This window comes from Megascapheus bottae, chromosome 26 (assembly GCF_031878675.1).
Source record: "Megascapheus bottae isolate mThoBot1 chromosome 26, mThoBot2.hap1, whole genome shotgun sequence".
Lineage (NCBI taxonomy): Eukaryota > Metazoa > Chordata > Mammalia > Rodentia > Geomyidae > Megascapheus > Megascapheus bottae.
Genome location: NC_143534.1, coordinates 16,412,109 through 16,437,286, shown reverse-complemented (window position 1 = coordinate 16,437,286; position 25,178 = coordinate 16,412,109). Strand labels below are relative to the sequence as shown.

The 25,178-nt window shown below is 39.2% G+C and overlaps 1 long non-coding RNA gene across 2 annotated transcripts in view; it reads right to left on the bottom strand.

Moving 5' to 3' along the window:
• The window catches only part of LOC150046000 (uncharacterized), a 368,029-nt gene that overhangs the window by 19,225 nt on the left and 323,626 nt on the right, over positions 1 to 25,178 (bottom strand). For both annotated transcript variants that reach the window (XR_016532710.1, XR_016532709.1), the window contains one exon: positions 5,382 to 5,487. This is a non-coding gene — a long non-coding RNA (uncharacterized LOC150046000). The remainder of the gene's footprint in view (positions 1 to 5,381; positions 5,488 to 25,178) is intronic.

Genomic DNA, 25,178 nt, shown 5'->3' with positions numbered 1-25,178 from the left:
TAACACAAAATAAAGACAATAGAGATAGTAAATTGTATTGGGTGGGAATCCTTGGAGACAAAAGGCTGGTGAAGTGAGTAGCCTTCTTTGGTAAGCTATTATAAAAATGCAATAAACTCTGGAAAAGCCAATTTGCAAATAGAAGAGAGCCCTGTAATTATGGAATTTGCTGAGTAGATAAAAAAGGTTCCTTTTCATTATTTTTTTTCTCATTTGGCAGTCAGGGAGTTTGAACTCGATACCTCTTACTTTCTAGACAGGTACTAAGAAACTGCTTTTTATCAAATAAAAGATGTTTCCATGATACCAGACACAGATTAACAAAGAAAAAAAAAGGCTTATATCCAGTGGCTGTCATTAAAACAGAACGCAAATCAATGTCAAGCCATGATTATGGTATTCATGCCTATGACAGAATCAAAGTAGCCCCAGTAGAAGGTTTTAGTGGGAAAAGTACTTGTTCACAGGTTGAGATACTTGAGAAGTATTGTAGGCAGGGCTCGGAGTTTGGCCTAGTGGTAGAGTGCTTGCCTAGCATGCAAAAAGACTTGGGTTCGATTCCTTGGTACCACATACATAGAAAAAAGCCAGAAGTGGTGCTGAGGCTCAAGTGGTAGAGCTCTGACCTTGAGAAAGTCCAAGGACAGTGCTCAGGCCCTGAACTCAAGCCCAGGACTGGCAAAAAATAAAAAGTATTGTAGGTGTGTTCCAGACTCGAGGACTTATTTGGAATCAAATACATGGAAAATAGTCAAAGCATCTGAGATAATTATATTGGCAAAAATTCTTGCAACCTCAATTAAAAGAGATCATGTCTGGCTGTAAAAGATCCTAAAGGCCACCAACTGTCTCTATGTAGAAATAGGCAAAGAGCACTACATAGGCTGTGATGGTAGGTTGGTTTCATCAGAGCCCTCTTTAGAGATGGCTGGGAAAGATGATGAAAAAGGAAGGATCTCCTGGTTTGCATGAGTACCCAAGAACAATAGGGAATGATGTACTGGAGGAAGTTCAAACAAGGAACTTCCCTTTATCTGTGATGTGGCAGTATTTTCCCAGTAAGAGTTTGGAACTCAACTGCAGAGCTTCTGTATGGCAAAGGACATAGCTAGCAAATTAACTAGAAAGCCTACAGAGTGGGAGGTCTTTACTAACTATACAACGGACAAAGGCCTCATATCTAAAATATATCAACGACTCAAAAAATGAATCACTCCAAAACTAATCTCCAAAGAAACAACCATCCCATCAAAAGATGGGCCAAAGACTTAAAGAGAGTCTTCTCTGAAGAAGAAAAAATAAGAATGGCCTATAGACACATGAAGAAATGCTCGACATCTCTGGTCATAAAAGAAACGCAAATCAAAACAACTCTAAGATTCCACCTTAGTCCAGTTACAATGGCCAGGATCACAAAATCTAATAACAACAGTTGCTGGAGGGGATGTGGCCAGGAGGGATCACTACTCCACTGTTGGTGGGAGTGCAAACTCATTCAACCACTATGGAAAGCAGTATGACAGTTCCTCAAAAGCCTAAACATAGAGCTCCCCATAACCCAGCAATTCCACTACTTGGCATTTACCCAATCATTCAGAAACAAGGTCATACTAAATCCACTAGCACAACAATGTTCATGGCAACACTATTTACCATAGCAAAGACATGGAACCAACCCAGATGCCCCTCAGTTGATGAGTGGATCAACAAGATGTGGTATTTATTCACAATGGAATTCTATGCTGCTGTCAGAAAGAATGACATTGCCCCATTTGTAAGGAAATGGAAAGACTTAGAAAAAAAATCACATGAAGTGAAGTAAACCAGACTCCAAGGAACATAGGCTCAATGGCTTCCCTCATTTGTCATAATCAGTAGAAACCTTGGGCTCTCCTAGCAGAGATTTGAAATAGAACAAAACCTAGATGTATAAGGCCATATAGTATGACGCTAAATGAAAGGACCTTCCAGGATAAGGAAACAAAAGCCATATAATGAGTGATTATTGTCCTTAATGTACTATGTTATCTCTCATCTCTTTTGCTGTTCCTTGGTTATCTCATATTGTTACAGATTTTCACCTGCTTATCTGATATATTGTATATATGCATATTTGGTCATTTGAAATTGGATAGGGAAGGGAGGAAAACAAGATGAGGGGGTGGGGGGAGGGAAATGGGGACCAAGACATAAGGGTATCAATGTATGTGAAGTAATGTACCTTTTATCTGGTGAATATAATGTAACCCTTCTAATAATTACAATAAAAATATATGAAAAAAAGAGTTTGGAACTCTCGTGAGCTAGTGGTTGATATATGCGGCCCATTTCTGATCTTTTCTACACCTGATCTCCACTTTTTCCACCTTGGTGAGGTATGTAAAGGTGTATGAATGGGCACTGGGGCAGAGGATGGAGCAAGGGACCTGTCTTCTTAGTTTCTAACCCTTCACATTAAGAGCTATTGCTTCTGTACCTTGTAAAGAACAAGATTCAGGACCTGGAGCTTGACACTAAGCTTAGATAAAGCTTCTGGAAGTCTTAGCATGATAGTGAACATATTCTGCACAGATGAATACTTGTGAGCAAAAAGAGAAGGCTGTTGCGGACTAGATTACTTGTCTCAATTCCTTACTTCCTTAGCTTTGGAACTTTGAAGGATACTAGAGCAAGCAAAATGCAGATCCCATGGTGCTGACTTTGGGATTGGCTGCATGATATGCTTTGGCCAATGGGAGGAGGTTGGAGGTAATGACTGCCTAAAGGGCAACCCTGTCTCTTTTTGATGATCTTCAAGGAGTCCAGCATTGTCTGTGTCACTGATGGTCCATGGAGAACAGGAAAGGCATGAAGAAGACTTGAACTCAACACATACCTGAAGTCAGGGCCAGATAATCTCAGCCAAGTCTACATCGTCAGGGCCACCTATAGACTCAGCAGAAGGTGAGATCCTTGAGTTGTTTGATAGGAAGAAAACACTCGACCAATACAGGAGAAAATATAAATTCTCCACAAGACTTTAAGTTTTGAGACTATACCTGAACTCATAGACTGCTGTCCACAGAGTTATGTGGAAAACACTGTGCAGCAAAGAGCTCCAGACAAAAGCCAGTAAGATATTCCAGCTGATCCTGCTTAATTTATTATCAGCGTGGTAATCTTGGGAATTTCATACTTTTTTCTGGTAGCCAATTTCCTTCTTTATAAATTGTACCTTGTGTCCCCCTTCACAGAATCAACAGGGTTATTGGAATAATGGAAAGAAGATAATGGAAATGAAAACAGTTAAAACTTATGTGAGGATGTGCCCAAAAGGGAACACTATTGCGCTGCTGGTAGGAATGTAAGCTTGTTCAACCACTCTGGTAAGCAGTATGGCAGTTATCATAAAACTACTCTATGACCCAGAAATTCCACTCCTGGGCATTTATTCAAAAGATCACAAATCAGGTTATAGTAATCCACCAGTACAATCATGTTCACTAAATTATTGTTCACCACAGCCATCTTATCAAATCTGCCCAGATGCTCTTCCATGGACAATGGATCAAGAAAATGTGGTATATATACAAAATGGAATTTTACTCATCTATTAGAAAGAATGACATTGTACCATTTGTAAAGAAATAAAAAGACTTAGAAAATTTATGTTAAGTTAGGTCAGACCCAAAGAAACAAAGATTGCATGTTTTCCCTCATATGTGGAAGCTAGAATTTGCTTATAAACAAATAAGTAAACAAGTTGAGTAGTTATAAGTGTAGGTAGATTCAAAGGAGAAATCGAATAGTGTAATTACTTAGAAAGGCCACGTCAAAGCCTAACATAGTAAGCCCAGGAAATGGGTACTTGTAAGATGTGGAATGGGACCAAGGGGAGAGGGGCAGACAAATGAAGAGGAGAAGGAGGTCAAATGCAATCAAAAATCAGTATATTTCCTACAAAATTAAGCAAAGAGAGGGGTGTATCTGTAGGGGTGGGTGATAATGTAGAAATCAGGATGTATGGTGCCCATAAACTGCTTTGTTAAATAGCAACTCCTCTGTACAACTACCTAAGTATAATTTTTCAACACAAAAACAAAAAACCAAAATGCCAGGCTGTATAACTGGGACATTATTGTTATTAAGGATTTCTGGCCTGATTTTTGGCTCACCTATATCAATTATTCCAGAGAACAGGTTTACACTGCTCCAAGAAGCTGCTTCCATCCTCAGTATTGAGAGCTTCCCGTCTTCTCTCATCCCCTACAGCTGAGTTGTAGACTGGGCCTCCCACTCCATTATTTAAATTTTTCCACTGAAACTATTACTAGTTTTAGACCTACTGATACATTTCAATGGGATATTCATTATTTATGATCAAACCTTAAAAAATAACTAATGGTGAAAAGCTGAGGTCTAGGTGTAGTTCTCCCATGGGCGGACCTTCAAAACCATCCTCAGAGTAGAATTTGTCCATAAAATATGGCTTGTCCTAATGTGTGTGAAGAAACATACTTCCAGTGGGGAAGTAAAGGAGTTCAGGATGAATAACCAGTTGCTTTGTTCTGACTATAAAAAATAAATGTCGGAGTTCTTATGGAATGAATAAGGAGCTCATTATGCTATTATCTGTCCTGAAAATTACCCTCACCTGTATGTTGATGTGACAAAGGCTTGAAGGACAAAATTAACTTTAAAGATCACCAATATCTTTTTATGTTCCACAACAGGGAGGTTCATAATCTACCTACACTGAGCAAAGCATGAGATGATATTTTATCATAGGAAGTCTAGTAGATGTTTTCTGCAACAGAGGCCAATGGTTACCATGCTGATAAACTTGTTCAAATTTCCCCAAAGTTATTTCATTCTCTAAAAGAAAGACAATCTAACATGGCTATAATTTGAGATGAATATCTGACTCAACAAATCTTACAGAGATAGAGAGTTGAAAATCATGGTTACCAAGGCAAAAATACCTTTTGAAGAATTTCATGGATATGTTAATTAAAATTTATTTCTACTTTTATCTAATTATGGTCTGACTATTAAATTACAAGCAGTTTTAAATAACTGGCACTATAACTCAAGGCTTTGTATTCACTTGACTTTCTTTACTCAGGTCTAGTGCCTCCAGTGCATAGAATCCCAGATTTTTCAGGATTAGGAATGTTCAACTTGTCCATATTTGTGGAGTGGCTCTTGAACATACACACACATACACACACAGAGAAATATACATGTATACACACATGTATTATATCTGTGTATCTACAGTGTATAGGTAGGGTCTATTGGTTCTACAATACTTCATTAATTATCCATAATATGACTTAAAAGCATACAGAAACTTATAGGAAAGGCCCAAGCACATACAGAAAGATCTGACATAAACTCACCATTAAATATTCTCCACACTTGAGAAATTCCACTCCAACTTAGGTTATTTATCAGGATAGCTTTATACCAATGTGAGAAAGGACATTCACCAATCCCCTCTGTATCCTGTTCACAGAAATAATTATACGTTCAATCAGAATGGCGAAGGAAAACAAAAACAAACAAACAAACAAACAACAACAACAAAAACAGCAGCCAAAAACCCAGGAGCCTTTGGGTGGCTCCCTGTTGTAAGGTAAGGCTAAGGGTCCAAGCACAGACAGCCTAAGTTCTTCCAAAATAAACACAGAACTTAATGGATATGGTTGGGAAAGAGCAGGGAGAATAAAGGAAGGGGTGACACTGAGCAAGATATATTGTACTCATAAACTGATATGTTTGTATTTGTACTTTGGTGATTCATAGAACTTGCAGGAGTCTCTGAATATTAGGTGTGGGCCTCACCTTGCTATCTTTCTGCTCCTCACCAAGTTTTTCATAATGATTATCATTGCCATTATACAAACAGTATATGTCCTCTGATTCTCTGGTGGGTGGTGAGGCAAATAGCCATGCTTAAAGGATAATGTTCGGAAAAGGGAAAAACTGTGTGGAAGGATAGTGCTAATGCAATTCTACTCTACAATGATAAGGGGATATGGTTTTTTTTTGAAGGATACAAAATAAGAGACATGAGTCTTAATTAGTAGCTGGCAGACATCTAATGACCCCAGTCAAGATCCCAGTGGTGGTACACACCCTTGAAATGCTCTCTTCCAATTAGAGGGCTGCTGAATGAGTGAGTAATCTTTACTATTCCTGTAGGTCTATTTGGTTTCTCCCAAATTACCTGGCATGCACATTAATTCAACAAGAAAACATCATTGGGAAGAGCTATTAATATAGAAAATAACATTAACTTTAAATTGTGGCCCCAGAGATCTGGGCAATGAAATCTTTCACAGGTGTTCATTCATTTTTCATTTTATATAACACTACTAAGGACTTCAAAGTACAGAAAAGCAGAGCAGGTTTGCTTTCCTGACTTACTTTGTGGGAAACTGGGTTACTCTGGCGATTATCTATCTGTTACTACTCTTTTCTGTTTTCCTTCCTTCTAACTGGAGGCCATTAGATTGTGACAGAAAGAAAAAAAAAAAAAACATCTGATGAAATCCGTGAAGACTTCATCTCTTGACTCTCTCTGCCTCTTATTAGCTGCCTAACCTTGGGCAAGTTACCTAAGTTCTCTGAAGTTCTTCATCTGTAACATGAAGGTAATACCGTTCATCCTGCCTTCTGCTCTGAGTGGGGATATGAAAGTACTTTATGAACTTCAGAGTTACATACATTTATAACATTCCAGAAAAAATAAGGACAAAAGATCATTTTAATCAGAAGTTTGACAAAGTTTGAAATTATTCCAAATGGACTTTTCTTCTCATAACTAAGTCAAAGTGCTTTCCAAATCTTAGGTCACAAATTATTCTTATGGGATTGAGAAAGATCTACTTGTAAGAGACAATATGTTTTTTCCAAGGATACGCATTGTTCCATTTAGATATAAAATACCTGAGAAAGATCTGTCAGCAGAAAGGCTTGCAGTCTAAGTCATAATCATATTTGACTTTTTTATTCTGCTGAGAGACAATGTGTCACTGTGTGGGGTTTTATTAGCTCTGTGACTGCAAATGACTTTGTCCCTGTATTCCTGAAGTGCGAGTTTAAAATGCATACACAAAATTCTTGTTTAAGTAAAGAAGTGTACATTTCATTTGGAAGAATCAAGAATTTTCTCTCCATCTGTTCAGTGTGACCTACTTGTCTTCTATAGACCTTCACAGAATAATTGCTCCTTTCCCCTCTGCCCATCAACAGCCACTAACAAATTTCAGGATGCAGGGAGCAGAACCTTTGAACTCCTTTCCTTCCAAGTCTCCTCTACACCTTCATTCTTGCAATTCTTTCCCTTCTCGTGTCCAGCACCTGTGCAAGAGTACTGAGCACACAGGAAACACTTGAGTCTGCAATGATCAAGTATGAAAGGATATTACTTTGTATACAAAATGGTCTGTGAGTTTCCATCAAGAGGGAGAATTTTTGTATAATTGTGTGTACATTCTCTGTCTATAAATAGAAGTACCTGTTGGTACAAATTATCATATTTTAATGTGCCTGGCTTGCTATGAACAAGTTAATTGCTGCAGCTCATTTAAGAACAGACCATTTATAATCTTATAGCAGAAGAGTTTGTCCAGTCAAGTTCAGTAAATTGCCTAAGTTAAGTGACAAAAAGAGGGGCAGACTAGAATGATGATCCTAATTTTGCTACAAGCTGTTTGGGTATCTATGGTAAAAATCACTTATCCTTCTCAGATCCTGTTTAATTCTCCATCTAAAATTGAGTGCTCCTGGTCCACTGTTGACAATGAGATGAGAGTCTCAAAATTCATTCTGGATTTGGGAAAAGTGGGTAAAGAGACAGACACAGAGAATCCTCAGGGACTGGGGAACTCTAGCATTGAATTGGTTAGCCTAGTAAGTTGTCTTGAAAATGGAGGAATGGGCCATGGGATTGTCACAATTATCATGAAGCTGTGTCCACTAATTCACACCACAGAGGTCCATTGTACCATTCTGAAGTAGATGAAAAGCGAAAGACAAGTCCTTCTTCTAAGTACTCAAATATAAGAACAGAGAGATGTGTTCAGTGGTAGCATAGGGTGAGTACATGCATAAGGATTGAGTACACTTCATGATTCGTTCACTTTTATGTCTTTTTCACACACACACACACACACACACACACACACACACACACACACACACACACACACACAATGCATGAGACAGAAAATCATTGCAATTCTGGCCTGTCCTTGGACTTCCTCTCATTGAGGAAGTCTAGGAAACACTGGCCAGTGCCTTTTATTGAAAATATAAGAAGTGCTTAATTTTTTTTTACATCTTATTTGCAAAGAAACTTCTGGTGTTTCTAATTCAGTTTCAGGGTAGAAAGCAAAATTTTTGGAAGATACCACTGCTGGGACAGCAGGTCTACATCTCAATTTCAGGTACTTGCTTTTTATAAAATATATCCTGCCTGCCACCCAGCCAGCCAAGCATTTCCCTGCAACTCCATCTCACTTCCAGTCAGAGAGGAGTATAGGGAGCCAGACTACAGGAGCCAGGATGCTGTAAAATCAGCTGGCAAAGAAAGTTGGAGGGGGCCAGCTTCTTCTGACAAAAATATCTCTGCCTCTGGGGCCAGTGGCTTCCATGGTGTTTCTAAATTGAAAATGTACATTTTCTATGTAAGGAGTCAGGGAACTGGCAGGCCATCTCCCAGCATCCCAATTCCTGTCTGTATTTACTCTGGGAACTGCTGACCCAGTGAAAGCCTGCTGTCTACAGGAGGCTTTCACAAATGAAAAAACTTCCCCCACCCCAAGCTAACCACCAAGGAGAAAGAAATAACATAGTCACATCCAGGACTCGTGAAAGTTTTCTGCAGTTACATCATTTCTAGAGAGCTACTGGTAGTCCACAGGAGGAGAGGGTAACGTAAAACTCATGAATATCCTTTCTATATGTAAAGTGAGAACACAAAGACTAATGCACTCTGAGATCCTGATTCAAGGTGGACATTAGACCATCACCACCTCAAGTAGCATTAATAATAGTGATAATAATTAAGGAGTGGTGTATCATTTAGCAAACAGAGAAGGCAGGCTCAACTTTATGTGCTCTGTGTGTGGTTGCTTACTTACAACATTTCATAAATCCTTTGTGTTCAAGCTAATTTGCAGAAGGAAAAACTGAGCTTCAGAGACTAGCTTTATGCCCAATCTCAGTCAGTACCTAGTTCTTTTTTTTGTGTGTGTGTGTGTGTGTGGGCCATGGGGCTTGAACTCAGCCTGGGCAGTGTCCCTGAGCTCTTCGGCTCAAGGCTACCACCCTATCCTTGAGCCAAGCCCCACTTCCCGTTTTCTAGAGGTTAATTGGAGATAAGAGTCTCAGGTCCTTTTGTGCTCAGGCTGGCTTTGAACCCCAATCCTCAGATCTCAGCCTCCTGAGTAGCTAGAATTACATGTGTGAGCCACAAAGCCCAGCTCAGTACTTAGTTCTTAAGAAAAGGAAGCAGGCTTGAATATGTAGAAAAGCCTTAAATATCTATCTATCTATCTATCTATCTATCTATCTATCTATCTATCTATCTATCTAACCTTCCTATTTAGAGAGTTGTTATTATATCCTCATTTTTTTTTTTGCCAGTCGTGGGCTTGAGCTCAGGGCCTGAGCACTGTCCTTGGACTTTCTCAAGGCTAGAGCTCTACCACTTGAGCCTCAGCACCATTTCTGGCTTTTTTCTATGTATGTGGTACCGAGGAATCGAACCCGGGTCTTCATGCATGCTAGGCAAGCACTTTAACCACTAGGCCAAACTCCCAGCCCTATATCCTCATTTTTATAGATGAGACTGGTATTGAGAGAATTGGGCATTTCCCAATATGTGCACCAGAGGAGTTCCAGGCATAGTCTTTACACTTTTACCAGCAGGGAAACCTTTCTCGTACATCTTGTTTGTGCATGATTTGACTTGAAGGGCTAGGCCTTTCTGTGGTTTTCAATCTGGAATACATTCACAATCCATGCAAATGCTTTTTTTTGGTGATTGAATTGTTTTCAATTATTTATATAGTCAGAGGCATCTGATTCTAGGATTGTCCCAGAGCTGGCTAGATAACACAGTGGGACATGTTACATTTCCTCCCAATGGTAAGATGAGAGAGATTTTTTTCCTTTTTCCAAGTTGTATTTTCATCCTTGATCAGAAATAGTTCTATAGGAGAAAAAGGAGAAGGGGCTGACCAAGTTTAGTGTGAATTCTATGACATGAGAGAAGCAAACAAGTTCCCTGCATGGTTTTCCATGGATGTCCGATTGTCCGTGAAAAAGGCCAGCACCACCTCTTCAAGGTAGGAACAAAGTATTTGTTTCAAGTATATTCAAATATATTCATTAAGTTAGTAGTTTTCTAACTGGTCTCATTTGTTGTGGGCAAAATAACTGTCATTTATCTGTGTAAATCTATGTCTTTTCTATTCTACTACAGATTTTTTAAAGAAGAATTTCATTATGACTTCACTCAGAATGGGAGCCAGAGCAGAAGTGGAGGTTAGTAGTCTCTGGTTTGGGTTCCTAGAGCTACCATTAGTATCACCTTGAGGAAGTGATTAATCTTCCCCAGCTAATCTGTAAAGCAGATGTTTGTTTTTAAGAATGGAATCATAACATCTAGTGCAGAGTGAGTGCATGATAAGCAGTAGCTAAGATTACAATGGTCATCATCAGTCTTTGGTAGCTCCCTTTCACTCTCAAGAGCCACTTTCCCTACACACCCCTGCACATCTGAACAATGATGATGCAAAGAGAAGCCTTGGGATTCATTCATAAGAATTGGCTGCCAAGGTGACACTGCTATCCTCCAGTGATGGGAAACTGCCATTGCAAGGGAGCCTTTTCAGTTCGAACAGAGTCTTCTTCCAAATTTCCTAAAGTTTAACTGACAAAATTTGTGTGCCTGGGAAGCAGTGATGCCTTATGGCAAAAACACGCGGTGTAATATAAAAAGTGCTGGAGGTGTGGCCCAGTGTGCAGCACCTGTCTACAAAGCACAAGAGCCTGAGTCCAAATTCTGCAAACAGAAAGAAATCATGTAGCTTATTCTAATACATAAATGAAAGTCATGACCCAGGTCTTCACATTTTTTATTTTCTTTAGAGATGTTTATATTTTCATAATATATTTTTCTATTTAAGATTCTGAAAAGGAATTGTAATAAAAACCAAACAAAACAAACCTCTGTACAAATGAAACAAGATCTGAGGCTAGATGCCCACCTCTTCCTCTACTCTGCCAAGTGACAGGCAGCCCTGAAGAGGGGACTGAGTTGGGTTCATTTTAGCCATTATAAAATATTAACCTCAAGTCATAAACCTCTTTTATACAGAGGTACAAAAATAGTAGATGGGATATATACTTGGCACAGAGAGGTGTTTGTATAGGAAGTTGACTGAATAGAATTTCTATTGTGACTGATCCAGTCATGTATGGAAAATACTTTTCAAGTTATATAAATGAAAATCAGAATGTGTGTGTGTGTGTGTGTGTGTGTGTGTGTGTGTGTGTGTGTGTTAATGTTGGTGTTTGCAAACTGGGCGGGCACTGTCGCTGAGCTGTCCTGAGATTTTTTTTTTTTTGCTCACAGCTTGCTCTCTACCACTTGAGTCACAGCTCCACTTTGGTGGCCTCATAGACTTTCTCGCATAGGCTGGTTTCAAACTCAGATTTTCAGACTTACCTTCCTGACTAGCTAGGATTACAGGTGTGAGCCACTGGTACCTGGCTCACAAATTTTTTCTTAATGTTTATCCAGGAGTATAATAGGAATCATTTTATCAGCAACCAGTTTCTTAAATATAATCATCATTTGTATGTAGTGCCTCTCATTCAAAGATCCAAAGTGCACAAAAGCCAGGTACCAGTGGCTCAAACCTGTAACATACATCTTTTGTGAATCTGCACAGATATTTTGCTTACCTCTTACACAAATGACATAGCTTCTTATATAATATTTACGTTGTACTACATATGGTAAGTCAGAAATCATTTAGGGTGTACAGGAAGATGTGTGTAGGTTATGCTTGTGTTCTATGGTATTCTACACAAGGAGCTTGAACTTCAGTAACTGTTATTACTGATAAAAATTAAGTTACTACTAATAATTAGAGTCCATGGACCAACCTTCCATACAGTGAGGCTATACAGAATAGACCAAGGGAGTTGTTTTTTGTTGTTACCACCTATGGAGGAGGTATTTTATTTTATTTTTTATATATATTTTTATTGTAATTAATAAAAGGGTTACATAATATTTGCCAGATAGATGGTGCATTAATTCACATATATTGATACTCTTTCACATGTCTTGGTCCCCATTACCCTCCCCTCCCCTCCGTCTTGGTTTTCCCCCCTTCCCTATCCAATTTCAAATAACCAAATAGAAATAAATCCAATATATCAGATAACAAAGTGAGATACTGTAACAATATGAGATAACCAAGGGACAGCAAAAGAGATGAGAGATAACATAGTACATTAAGGACAACAATCATTCATTATATGGCTTTTGTTTCAATATCCTGGAGGTCTTTTCAATTAGCTTCATACAATATGGCCTTATGTATCAAGGTTTTGCTCTATTGCAGATCTCTGCTAGTAGAGCCCAAGGTTTCTACTGATTATGACAAATGAGGGAAACCATTGAGCCTAAGTTCCTTTGAGTCTGGCTTACTTCACTTAATATGATTTTTTCTAAGACTTTCCATTTCCTAACAAATGGGGAGAAGTCGTTTTTTCTGACAGCAGCATAGAATTCCATTGTGTACAAATACCACAACTTGTTGATTCACTCATCAACTGAGGGACATCTAGGTTGGTTCCATATTTTTGCTATGGTGAATAATGCTGCAATGAACATTGTGGTGGTAGTGGATTTAGTATGCCCTAGTTTCTGGATGGTTGGGTAAATGCCAAGTAGTGGAATTGCTGGGTTATAGGAGAACTCTATGTTTAGCCTTTTGAGTGGAGGAGGTATTTTAAAGGAAAAGGAGAGTGATGATACCAATAAGCAGACCCTTGATGACTGGAAAATTAAGAGAAATTTTCACATTTAAGTAGATATCTATCTTGTTACTACACATTTTCAATGGAGTATATTATATAAATCTCAAATATTTTTCATGCTCCTAGATTGCAGATTTGGAAACTAAGATTATGTGTGATCTCACGATGCCCATGTGTTAAGGCTTGGTCCTCAGGGTGAGGCTATTACGGGGTGGAAACTTTAAGCGGTAGACCCTAGTAGGAGGTACACAGTCCTCTAGGGGTGTGTCCTTGAAGCAGATGGCTCCTTCCTTTTTTCTCTCTGCTTCTTGGCTTTGCCATGCCACACACTTCCCACCATAAGGTGCTGTCTCAACACAGGTCCAAAAGCAATGGACTGGAACCTCCAAAACTATGAACCAGCCAAGCGTTTTCAAAGAAATCAATAGTTGTCAGGAATCTGTTATAATGACCCCCCCAAAAGTGAGTAACACAATGACTTCAGTGACTGTCTACAAGTTACTGACAGAAGCCTGACTAGATCTTTTGCTCCCAGCCTTCAGAAGTAACTTATCTTCCTGACTATAATAGAGTTTGCCCACCTAACCTTCTGAATAAACACATTCCCTGTTAGGTCACTCAATTGGAGGACTTTGTTATGACAGTCTTAGCAACCTCAAATATTGTCTTATCTGTTCTGCTACCAAAATAATAGTTTTCCTAGGCTTCATCAGGTCTATTTTCCTTATTAAATTAAAAAAAAAACTTGGCGGGGTTATTTTAGAGCTAGTTAGCTGTAGCTTTGCCAGACAAACCACAGTGCACATGGAGAGAACCAGGGATAACTACGAATACAATAATTGCTGAATAATTTTTCTCCAATTGCAAAGGCTCTGTGAAATTCATGGTTCTACAACTATTAAAAAAGAATGAAAGTCTCTTGCTTTGATCTGCTCCCAATGCGTGGCACTGTTGGCTGATGGTTTCACAAAAAATGTTTCTTAGCATGTTATTTCAAATATTAGTTTTTGGATAACAGGGTTCTCAAAAGGGCACATGAAATATAATGAAGGTAACATAAAAAGGAAAGGGTGGGATGATGGCAAGGCTACAGCTAATGAAAAATCACATAGATAAATAAACTGGAAATGTATTAGTACAATATTTTATGGAAATTTCACATTTATGGGGCTTTATAGAAGTCCTTCGTGACCTGTCAAAGTTCCTCTTTTAAAGTGTTTTATGGAATTCCACAGAATGGCTTCCAACACAAATCCTAACATTCTGTTGGGGCTTTATGAAATTTTTCTAATTTATAATCCATAAAAATATAATTTGAACATTCTCAGTGTAGCTTAATTTCATAGATTACTGATTTTGACTTGCAAGGAATATCAAGATATCTCTTTTTAAGTATATGTTTAAAATTATCTGCTCTTAGATAGAGTTGCTTAAATTCACAGCTGTCAGCTCCTACTTTTAGTATTATAAAATAAATATGTAGGAGTTGTTACATGAACAAGAAGATGAAATATTAAGAAATTAAGGCATATTCATCTGTTACAGGTTTTATTAAATGGATTATTTTGAATCCATACAAAGAATAAAGCCTCAGTGAATCAGGGTATGTTAAAAATGGGTTACATTTCTGGAAATATCTATGGGTATTTGTTTTGCTTTGTTTAAATTTCTTACGGGAAATACTTGTTCAATTCATTTATTTTCCCCTTGCTATCTAGAACATTATTCAATTACAAAGCAAAGTAAAATCAGGAGAAGCAAAAATACCATGTTCAACTAGTTCCTTTTATATACAAATATTCTTCTATTTGTGGAAGAGTGGTCTTCAACTTCATCAAAAGTGAAATATAATCTCCAAAAAGAGAACAGGGAGGAGATGGAGAAAGGAAAGGGGAGCGGGGAAAAAAGATGACAGGGAGAGAGAGCTTCTATTTTCTCCAGATCCCAAGTAGAGGATTCTTGAAAGGGATTCTGAGTTATGATATGACAAGTAAGTGAATACCAGAAAGAGTGACAGAAACAGGTGTTCAGGTCAAGATATCTGAAAATATGGCACCTTGGCATTTGAGAAAATAGCAGAAGCAGGTAGGTCATTCTGATCTTCCTTTCCTCTTAAAGCAGCCATGAGACAATTCTTCCCCTGGCCAGGAGGGTGGCTTAGTGATAGAATCGCCTAGCATGCACGAAGCCCTGGGTTCAATTCCTCAGTACCACATGCACAGAAAATGACGGAGGTGGTGCTTTGGCTCAAATGGTAGAGCGCTAGCCTTGAGAAAGCCCAAGGACAATGCCCAGGTCCTGAGTTCAAGCCCCAAACTGGCACAAAAAAAAAGAAAAAAGAAAAAGAAAAAAAAGAAAGAACTCTTCCCCTTTTCCTCTTGATGGGTCATAATATATCCAATCCAGAGCTGACTACCACACACCAGAGGAAAGGGGTAACTTCCTTTATCCCCAGAGCCACAGAGATGCCATGAAGAATTAGAACAGGATGGACTTGCTAAGTTTCCCTTTTCCATTTATTACCACTCAGCCATCACACTGCATTTGTCTCATCATACTTCTGAGGACAGCTTCCTGATCCTCAAACTTAGCATAAAAATACACGTTTGCCTTCTCTTTGGTTCTGAATGCTCTAATATCACATAAAACCTGTTCTTTTCTTGCTAGCCTGTCTCAGTCATAAACAAAAAAATGGACAGAAAAAGCATATGTTCTTTTCCCACACTGTGTCCATCTGTGGCCCTCAACTGTGGTAGTCTGCATGTCTGATGCAGGTGATGGCACACATCACAGACACCCATATATGTACTAGGAATCCATTGTTTGACCATTTCCTTTTTGCTACATTGGAACCCTTCATATTAACACCATGACGCTGGTTGAATGGTTGGCATAGGACCCATGTATTGGGCCTTAGGGGATGAGGAGCCCTAACAGGTCACTAAGAGTCCTTCAGGATTTGTCCTTGGTGTGTGTGTGTGTGTGTGTGTGTGTGTGTGTGTGTGTGATGCTAAAGGGGCTTGAACTCAGGAACTAGCACTTTCACTCAGCTTATTTGCTTCCAACTTGTACTCTACCATTTGAGCCACACCCCTAGACCAGCATTTTGCTGGTCTTGCTTCAAGCCATGATCCACAGTCCCACCTCTTAAGTAGCTAGGATTATGGGTGTGAGCTACCAGAACCTGACTTCATTTGGACTTTTTTTTTTTTTTTGCCAGTCCTGGACCTTGAACTTAGAGCCTGAGCACTGTCCTTGTGCATGTTAGGCAAGCACTCTATCACTAGGCCAAACTCCTGGCCCTAGACTTTTCTAATATAGTTATCCAAAGTACTTGGTATTAGAAATGGTTTTTTTTTTTAATGGGACAGGGTCTTTCTTTTTTCTTTTTTGCCAATCCTGGGGCTTGAACCCAGTATCTGAGCACTGTCCTTGGAATTTCTCAAGGCTAGAGCTCTACCACTTGAGCCACAGCACCACTTCTAGCTTTTCTTCTATGTATGTGGTACCAAGGAATCGAACCCAGGTCTTCGTGCATGCTAGGCAAGCACTCTACCACTAGGCAAAACTCCCAGCCCTGAAGTATTTAAATTTTTATGTTATTTGTGTACACAAAATGAGATGCTTTAGAGATGGGATCCAAGCATGAAATTTATGTTTCATACATGCCTTGTTCACCTAGCCTCCAAATAATTTTTACATATTGTGTTTCCAGTGTGACCTGTCACATAAGGTCAGATGTAGAACCACATTGGTGCTTGAAAATTGGAGACTTTCGGAAGTTGGATCTTCAGTCTGAACCCTCTCAAGAACTTTGCAAGGAAGAGATTATTAGAAAGTATCTGTTTGCTTCCCAAAGCAAAGCAGAGAGGAAAGATGGTCTGAAATGCAAAGAGCCAAGCTAGGTGTGGTGGCTTATGCCTGTAACCCTAGCTACTCAGGAGGCTGAGATATGAAGATCCTGATTCAAAGCCAGCCTGGGCACTAGACTCTTATCTCCAATTAACTGCCAAAAAACTGGAAGTGGCAAAGTGGCTCAAGGAGTAAGGTGGTAGCTGAAGAGCTCAGGGACAGTGCCTAGGCCAGTGTTCAAGTCCCACATCTGACAAAATAAAAAGAGCCTTCAATAGCAAACTAAACTTCATTTGTACTACAGCTAATAAATTCCCCCATATTGCCTAGGCTGATTTGGTTAAATTTGAAGGTTTCCCATTGCAACTGAAACAATGAGGGAATCTTTCTCTTTTTCTCCCCTCCTAGAGAAAATATTGGAGGAAGTTACTTCAAATAAATTCTCAGGGAGCAAAACTCAGAGCTGTTTTTCACATATTCCAATTTGCATCTGACCCTTCTGACACTTTGACCTTGGCCTTCTAGTCATGGTTGAGGGTGTTTTAACAATCTACTACCACATCTTTTCTTCTTCCTGTTCCCACTGTCTGTCTATACAAAAAAGTATTTTTTAAAAATTTTAGACAAGACGGTTTCATTATTAATTCCTCTCACAAAGAAGTTAAGGTCTGGATCTTCATATAAAGATGAACAAAAGTATTTCAAACAACTGGCTAAGGTGAAAAATGAATACAGGGTGAGGCAAAGTATTTAGATCTGGGATAGAATGGCTGAAAGCAGTAGTTTTAAAAAATAACTTAACTTTATTATAGAGGTGATGTATAGAGGGATTACAATGACATGAGTCAGGTAATGAATATATTTCTTTTTGTACAGTCTCCTGTTCCCTCCTTCTCTCTGGAACCCTCCCTCCCAACTCCACCCATGTGTTGTATAGCTCACTTTTCATTCGTGTCCAGTGAGCCACATTGCTGTACTTTTCCACCCTTTTCCCCTGGAGTTCTGTACCCTCCCCCAAATCTCTCTGAAGATGGACACTGGAATACACTATCCATAAGGTAAAGAAGATAGGATCATCAAAAACTAACAACTAGAATAATAAAAAAGAAAGGAAGGAAGCCATTATTTGTATAACATTTGCATTTCTAGTTACTAAGTTTAATGTAGAGATCATTTAGAACTCTAGAGATGATTTAAAGGTTAAATGTAATATGATGTATCATTTTACAAGAGAATTGAGTACCCATGGGATGTTCTAGAGTAGATACCAAGACACAATTGTCTTTAGTCCATTTTGTGATGGATCCAAGACTAGGTCCCATCATAACCCAAGGCTGGGTATTTTATAAAGAAAAGAAGTTCACAAGTTTTGGGTGATGAAAATCCAAGGGATAGTAACCCCATCTGTTTTTCCCTGGTCAGGGCTGTGACAAACCTAGCAGGTGGTGGCACTTTGCCACAGGTATGTGTATGTGTATGTTGGAAAGCTCACAGGGAGAGAGAAAGCAAAAGACCACACAGGGTCAGATTTGCTCTTTTTAAATAAACCTGTCTTGAAGAAACCAATTCACTCCAAGGCATTCATCCCTTTGCAAGTGCAATCATGTTTCATGGCCTCACCACATTTCACTAGTGCAGCCTCTGCCCACCAGACCACATTGGGACCACACATCTAACACATGAATCTCCAAGAGGACACACCCAACGACACCCACAACATAGGGATAACGATAGCAGCCTATTTCATTTATCCAGTCAGAAAACATTCAGCATCTCTCATGAAGAGCTGGGTAAGATCTTGATCAATCAGGAACCATTCACCTCCTCATGAAGGCTTACTGTTTGGTTTTTCTGAGAATTACCAATCAATTATGCAACTACGTGTGCAAGCACACTACAATGCTAGAGACCTAGGTGAGGAAAGTAGCATCCAAAAGAAGTATGGTCTAGATAATGAGGAAGGGAGGGAAGAACAGGTGGGGCAAGCTTTTCTGCTTTGGAGAAAATAATATTAAAACCATGGACTTGAAAGACGTCTGGGTGTCATATGTGCCCTGTACAGATGAAAGTAATAGAGAGTACGAAGGTTAAGGACAGGAAGGGCAGGTGCCTGCCTCAGGTGACTGGACAGTGTACATCTAGGAAGAGCATGCAGGGATGGGTTGGGCCAAAGGGCTAAAGCCCAGGGCTCTCTGGTTATCACCCCTCAGCATGGCTCACAACCCAGGAGGAGCTCTCAATAGAACTGTCTGTCTGGGGATGTGACATATATTGAGGTAACAAGCTGTGTCCAAAGAAAGATGTAGAAGACTAAGAAGACTGAGGAATGGAGCAGAATAGAGATCTTGGCTTCAGGTGGGGGTGAGGAAGGCAGAGTCCTTGTTCTAGTATCAACAGGATTTGGTAGCTATTATAGTAGGATTAAAAGGCTGCTATATACATCTTTTCTAATCCATGGAGGTCATTAACCTACTGCCTGGAATGTACTAGGCTTTCAATTATGTATGTAGAATCACTAGTGTAACATTCTTATTTGTGGCTTGGGAGAATGAGTACTCATATGACCTACAATAAAGCTAATGTGAGCAAATTTGTACGTATGTATGTACACATGGTAGGGGAGTGTATACGATACATATTTTATCTGCTTCACTTAAGGGTAAAACCTGACAAAGACTTAAGAATAAAAAGCTAAAAGGCCATTTTCTTGTTTTTAATTCTGACTTTTCCAGTGTTTTCTTTAGTGTTAGGAAGGACGATGAAATAAGAGCCATTAGAGGCAGTTGCTATGTTGTTTTGACCTTGTGGGTTCACCCACTGAAAATTCTCTGCGTTTTTTCCCCTGGATGTTTGAAATATTCCCATGGCCACAGTGACTTCTCTCTTGGGGTCCCTGGGGCTCAGCACCCCCAGGTCAGGTAGGAAGTGGTTCCCTCCTTCAGTTTCCTCTAGACTTGCCAGGTACTGCAACTAGATACTGTATACCAGATACTGTAATGTAAAAACTTTGGAACTCTTAAATGTTCTTTCTATGATTCTCTCTCTGTCACTTAATTGGGCCTATGAAAGTGGAACTTACCCCCATCTCTGAGATTCCTATGATAAAGTGAACTGAGATGAAATGATTATTCTCATTATTCCACTTGGTATAACAATGGGAATGATGGTTAATCAATTTAAGAGAATTATAGTTAAGCTCTCTATTAGCAATGAACCAAGTTTACAAGAAAAATCTCTAAGCAATCTTATGCTCCCACTTAACTCACCACAATGGCCATCACCTTCTTTACTCAGCATCTCATCACCCTGGGACTCTGATAAGCAAATAATCTACCCACAAAAGAATGCAAATCAGGATGTCCTCAACCATTTTTTTATTTCCTTCAGAATAGAGAAATTGCAATTGCTTGATCCAGAACCCAGGGCATTAGAAAGATGGGAGAGAAAGGTTTAACGGGTAAAGGAGTGAGAGGTCATCCATGCTGAGCCACTGCTCAGCATATGCGGGTCAGACCATCCCTAAGGAGGAAGACATGCTTAGGAACTACCATCTCAGGGTTTGTTGTTTGGCAGTGGGATTGGAACTCAGGGCTTCATGCCTGAGCCACTTCTCTTGTACTAGATATACTCTCCTTTGTTCTGCAAAGAACAATGCCACCTTTGTAGACAAGAGAACAATGCACTTGGACTCTGGAGCCTGCACCTTGGTTTGAAATTATACTGTCCTAGTTACCAGCTGAGTGACCTCTGTTTTCTGCAAAGCAGGGACAAAATATTCCCTCCCAGTCAAAAGCACCTGACTCTTGGCCTTTGATATTAACTCACACCTATAATCCTAGCTACTCAGGAAGCTAAGGATCACAGTTCAAAGCCAGCCCGGGCAGAAAAATCTGAGACTGTTATCTCCAATTAACAACCAAAATGGCAGAGAGCTGTGGGCCAAGTGGTAGAGCACTAGCCTTGAGCAAAAAGACTAAAGGACAATGCCCAGACCCAGAATTCAAGCCCCAGCATCAGTACACATATACAAAGCACAAGCTCCTGTCTGAAAAATAACTAACCAGCAAATTGGTCGGATGCACGCCTCAACCAGTACAACATTTGCCTGCAATTATAAGCCTCACTAAAGTAATAATACTAGTAATACTAATAATATAGAAATAAAATAAGCTATAATCCTTATTTAAGTTGATGTTGTCATTGAACTTATTTTCATTTTTACAGATAGATCAAGTGGACCCAGTAATCGCATCTAGATATTATATTAATAAGTAGCAAAGCCAGTTTTCCATTACACCCTTTCTCAGACCCTGAGCAAAAGCATTGTTCAAATCCAAATGCTGACTTTTACGACCTTCGAAACACTGGGCCAATTACTTGGCCTTTCTGAGACTTTTACTGTCTACCGCAGAATAGGATCAAGCCCTCAGATTTGGTGAGTACTAAATGAAGTTACAGTCAAGTGGTCATAGAGCAGGGGATAAGTATGAGCCTCTATACCAAGGGCTTTAAATCAGAACTGTCCTAAGGTTAACAATTGCTTTAGTCTCTGGTATATAACTTACTAAAGAAAGAAATCTCCCAATGGTTGTAAATACAAACACAGTAACTGGCTGAAAAGAAAATTCATCTACTATCTTATTCAGTGGATGCAGAAAATGGCAATTCTTCGAGAAGTGGTTCTGGTCATTATTCCCAGCTGCTAAGGAGGCACAGGTTAGCATGAGAACTTACCTCAGGGCTTAGACACTGTCCCTGAAATTTTTGCTCAAGGCTAGCATTCTATCACCTAAGTCACTTCCAGCTCTACGTTCAGTTTTATGGTGGTCAACCAGAGTTTATAAAAGCCTTCTGCACTTTCCTGCCCAGATTGACTTTGAACTCTGAACGTCAGATCTTAGCCTCCAGTAGCTAAGATTACAGGCATGAACTACCAATGCCTGACTATTAGATTTTATCTTAAAAACAAATGAAACAGGGCTGGGAGTTTGGCCTAGTGGTAGAGTGCTTGCCTAGCATGCACGAAGACCCAGGTTCGATTCCTCAGTACCACATATATAGAAAAAAGCTGGAATTGATGCTGAGGCTCAAGTGATAGAGCTCTTGCCTTGAGAAAGTCCAAGGACAGTGTTCAGGATCTGAGGTCAAGCCCAGGACTGGCAAAAAAATGAAACAAACAACAAAAAACTTCTAATTTTATTGAGTCTGACTGAATGGATCAGAAATGCAATCCAAACTTAACACTCAAAAATACGCAAGAACAAAGGTTAAAAGATGCAGACACTGGGCATTTGAAATCTGTCTGCAGTAGTCAGAGAATTCTCATAGCTCTTTAGTGTAATGATTAGAAAGAAATCTTTAGTTTTATAGGGGAAAATGTACCAAATCTTGCAGCCAGAGTCAAGATAATTGCCTCAGTCAAAACCGTGAGCAAACCACAATTTGCAAGGTAGGGTACCACAACAATATAAAGTCATTCTGGGAAATGCAGTTGCAGGAATTTGGGGTCCATGTTTTGCTCTGCCACTTACCAGTCCTGAAAGATGGAACACTTCAGATGCCTGCCCTTCATTTCATCAGTCTGTGACTGAATAATAAAATCACCTACTCAATGTTCTTGTAAGGCTCCAATGACTTACATAAGGGCCTAAGTGGAATGTCTAAGTGGATTCAGAAAGTACCCATTAACAGTTGGCTGCTATCATTCTACTATATGACTGTAATATCATACCACCTTATTCATTTCATAGTTCAACAGAAGATGAGTCTAGCAAACAAACTAGAGAATTTAATTATAAAGGCGCTATCAAATCCTCATCTCCATGTTTTCCAGTTACTTTAAATGCACAAAATGGAATGCTTTTCAACTTTTTTAAAATAAAAATTTCATTCTGAAGAACTGCATTATCATGATCACAAATGATTTGTCATAGTTGCTTTAAAAACTGTACACAGTCTGTTTTTAATATCATAAAGATGAAAATCTAAAAGAAGTTAAGAAAATAAAAGAACGGTACTTTTTTGGAAAATGAAATTTATGGCTGCAATTTCTCTTGTGTATGCGGATTTAATGCATTTGTAATGTTATTCCACATGAAGATAAGTCATCGTTGTCAGAAAAACAAATTCTCACTAGGCACATGTCACACAATCTTGTGTATATCTACAAATTAAATAACATAAATAACTCTGAGCAAAATTACAGAACTGGAAATGTAAATGGCTGTGAATCCACTAAAAAAGAATCAAACTTTACAAACCCTCCTTAGGCTTCCCCAGAAGCAGCTGCCCTCTTTCCTCTGTTCCTCTGCTTTTGTACCTAGGAACACCTGTTTTTCTAAGAACTCTCTGGGCCCTCTCACACAGGTTTGCATTGCTTAGGAATTAGACAAATATTTCAATTTTCCAAAGACTCGTGTAAGAGTAATAATAGGAGTCAACTCAAGTATCTACTAAGGGTAAGAGGTCCTTTAAGACCCTCCTCTCTCTCTCTCTCTCTCTCCTCTCTCTCTCTCTCTCTCTCTCTCTCTCTCTCTCTCTCTCTCTCTCTCTCTCTCTCTCTCTCTTTTCTTTGCAAATTTTTCTGATTTCCATTATTTATTTATGTCTGCAGTGCCAATCTGTGAACTTTTTAAAGGCTCACAGTTTAACAGAATACTTTAATACATATTATCATTCAGTGTACATTTGGATACATTTTATAAATTCATAAGGCAGACAAGTATTAGAGTCCTATTGAGGGTTAACTACCAAGCAAGAAGTAACCTAGTCCCTCTGACTTCTTTATAGGTTGTATTTTTTCACTTCTTTCTTTTTTGTTTATTTATCCAATGCACTGTATATCTCTTATATGTCAAATACTATTCTAGACATTTGAGGTACATCTGTGAATAACCAAAAACAAAATTAAAAAACAAAGACCAAGTCAGCTTGACCAAGTCAAGCTTATAATGCTAGCTACTTGGGGAGTAGAGATCCTGGTTTGAAGCTAGTATGGACAAAAAGAAATTTTTGAGACCCCCTCCATCTCAATCAATGGTTGGGCACAATGTTACTCACTGATTATAACAGCTACAGGAAGGGCTAGTGGTCAGATGTAGTGCTGTGCACTTGCCATCCTCAGGAATACAAGGAAGTGTAAGTAAGAGGACTGTAACCCAGGCTGACTTAGGGAAGATCCTGTCTTGAGTCTACCCAGTGCAAAAATGGGCTGGAGCTCAAATAGTAGAGTATCTACCTAGGAAGTACAAGGCCCTGAGTTCAATCCTCCATACCAGAAAAACAGCAACAACGCCAGCAACAACAAAAACTTCACAAATCCACACACAGTGGTATACACCTGTAATTTCAACAATTAGAAGATCGAGGCAAGAGGATGAATTCTAGGCCAGCTGGGCTACAAAGCCAGGCCCTGTCTCAAAAACGAAACAAACAAACAACAAGTACAAAAAAAAAAAACTGGGTGGGGAGTGTGGGGGGGGGGGGGAAATGGGTACCAAGACTTGTGAAAGGGTATCAATGTATGTGAATTAATGCACCTTCTATCTGGCAAATATCATGTAACCCTTTTATTAATTACAATAAAAAATGCAAAAAAACCCCAAATATTCTTTTCCTCAGAGAGTTTGTCAATGAAGGAAAAATGACAGTAAAGAATACATAACAAATGAACCCTTTCCAAATACAGAACCCAATTTTCAATATGAGTATAGAGTGTTTTACCATCTTTTCAAATGTCAGGGAAAACGACACAAAATCCACAATCATGCCGATTAGCTCTCATCTCCAATCCATCCTCACTTTTCTTTTTTTTCTTTTTTCCTTTTCCTTTTTATTTATTTATTTTTTGATGGATCATGGGGCTTAAACTCTGGGCCTGGGCACTGTCCCTGAGCTCTTCAGTTCAAGGCTATCACCCTACCCCTTGAGCCACAGCACCACTTCCCATTTTCTAGTGATTAACTGGAGATAAAAGTCTCACAGACTTTAGTGCCTGGGCTGGTTTTGAACCACGATCCTCAGATCTTAGCTTCCTGAGTAGCTAGGATTACAGATGTGAGCCACAGTGCCCGGCTTCCATTCTCATTTTTAACTTGTTATATAAATACTCAAGGCAGTTTTTTTTTATTATTTTACCTAATACATTTCCAGTCACTGTTCTTTGCATGTACATTGCAAAAAAAATGTTCTACAGAAAGTTGGTAGTACGGCTCAAGTGATAGAGCAACTGCATTCCTGCCTAGTAAATGCAAGGCCCTGGAGTTCAAATAACAGTA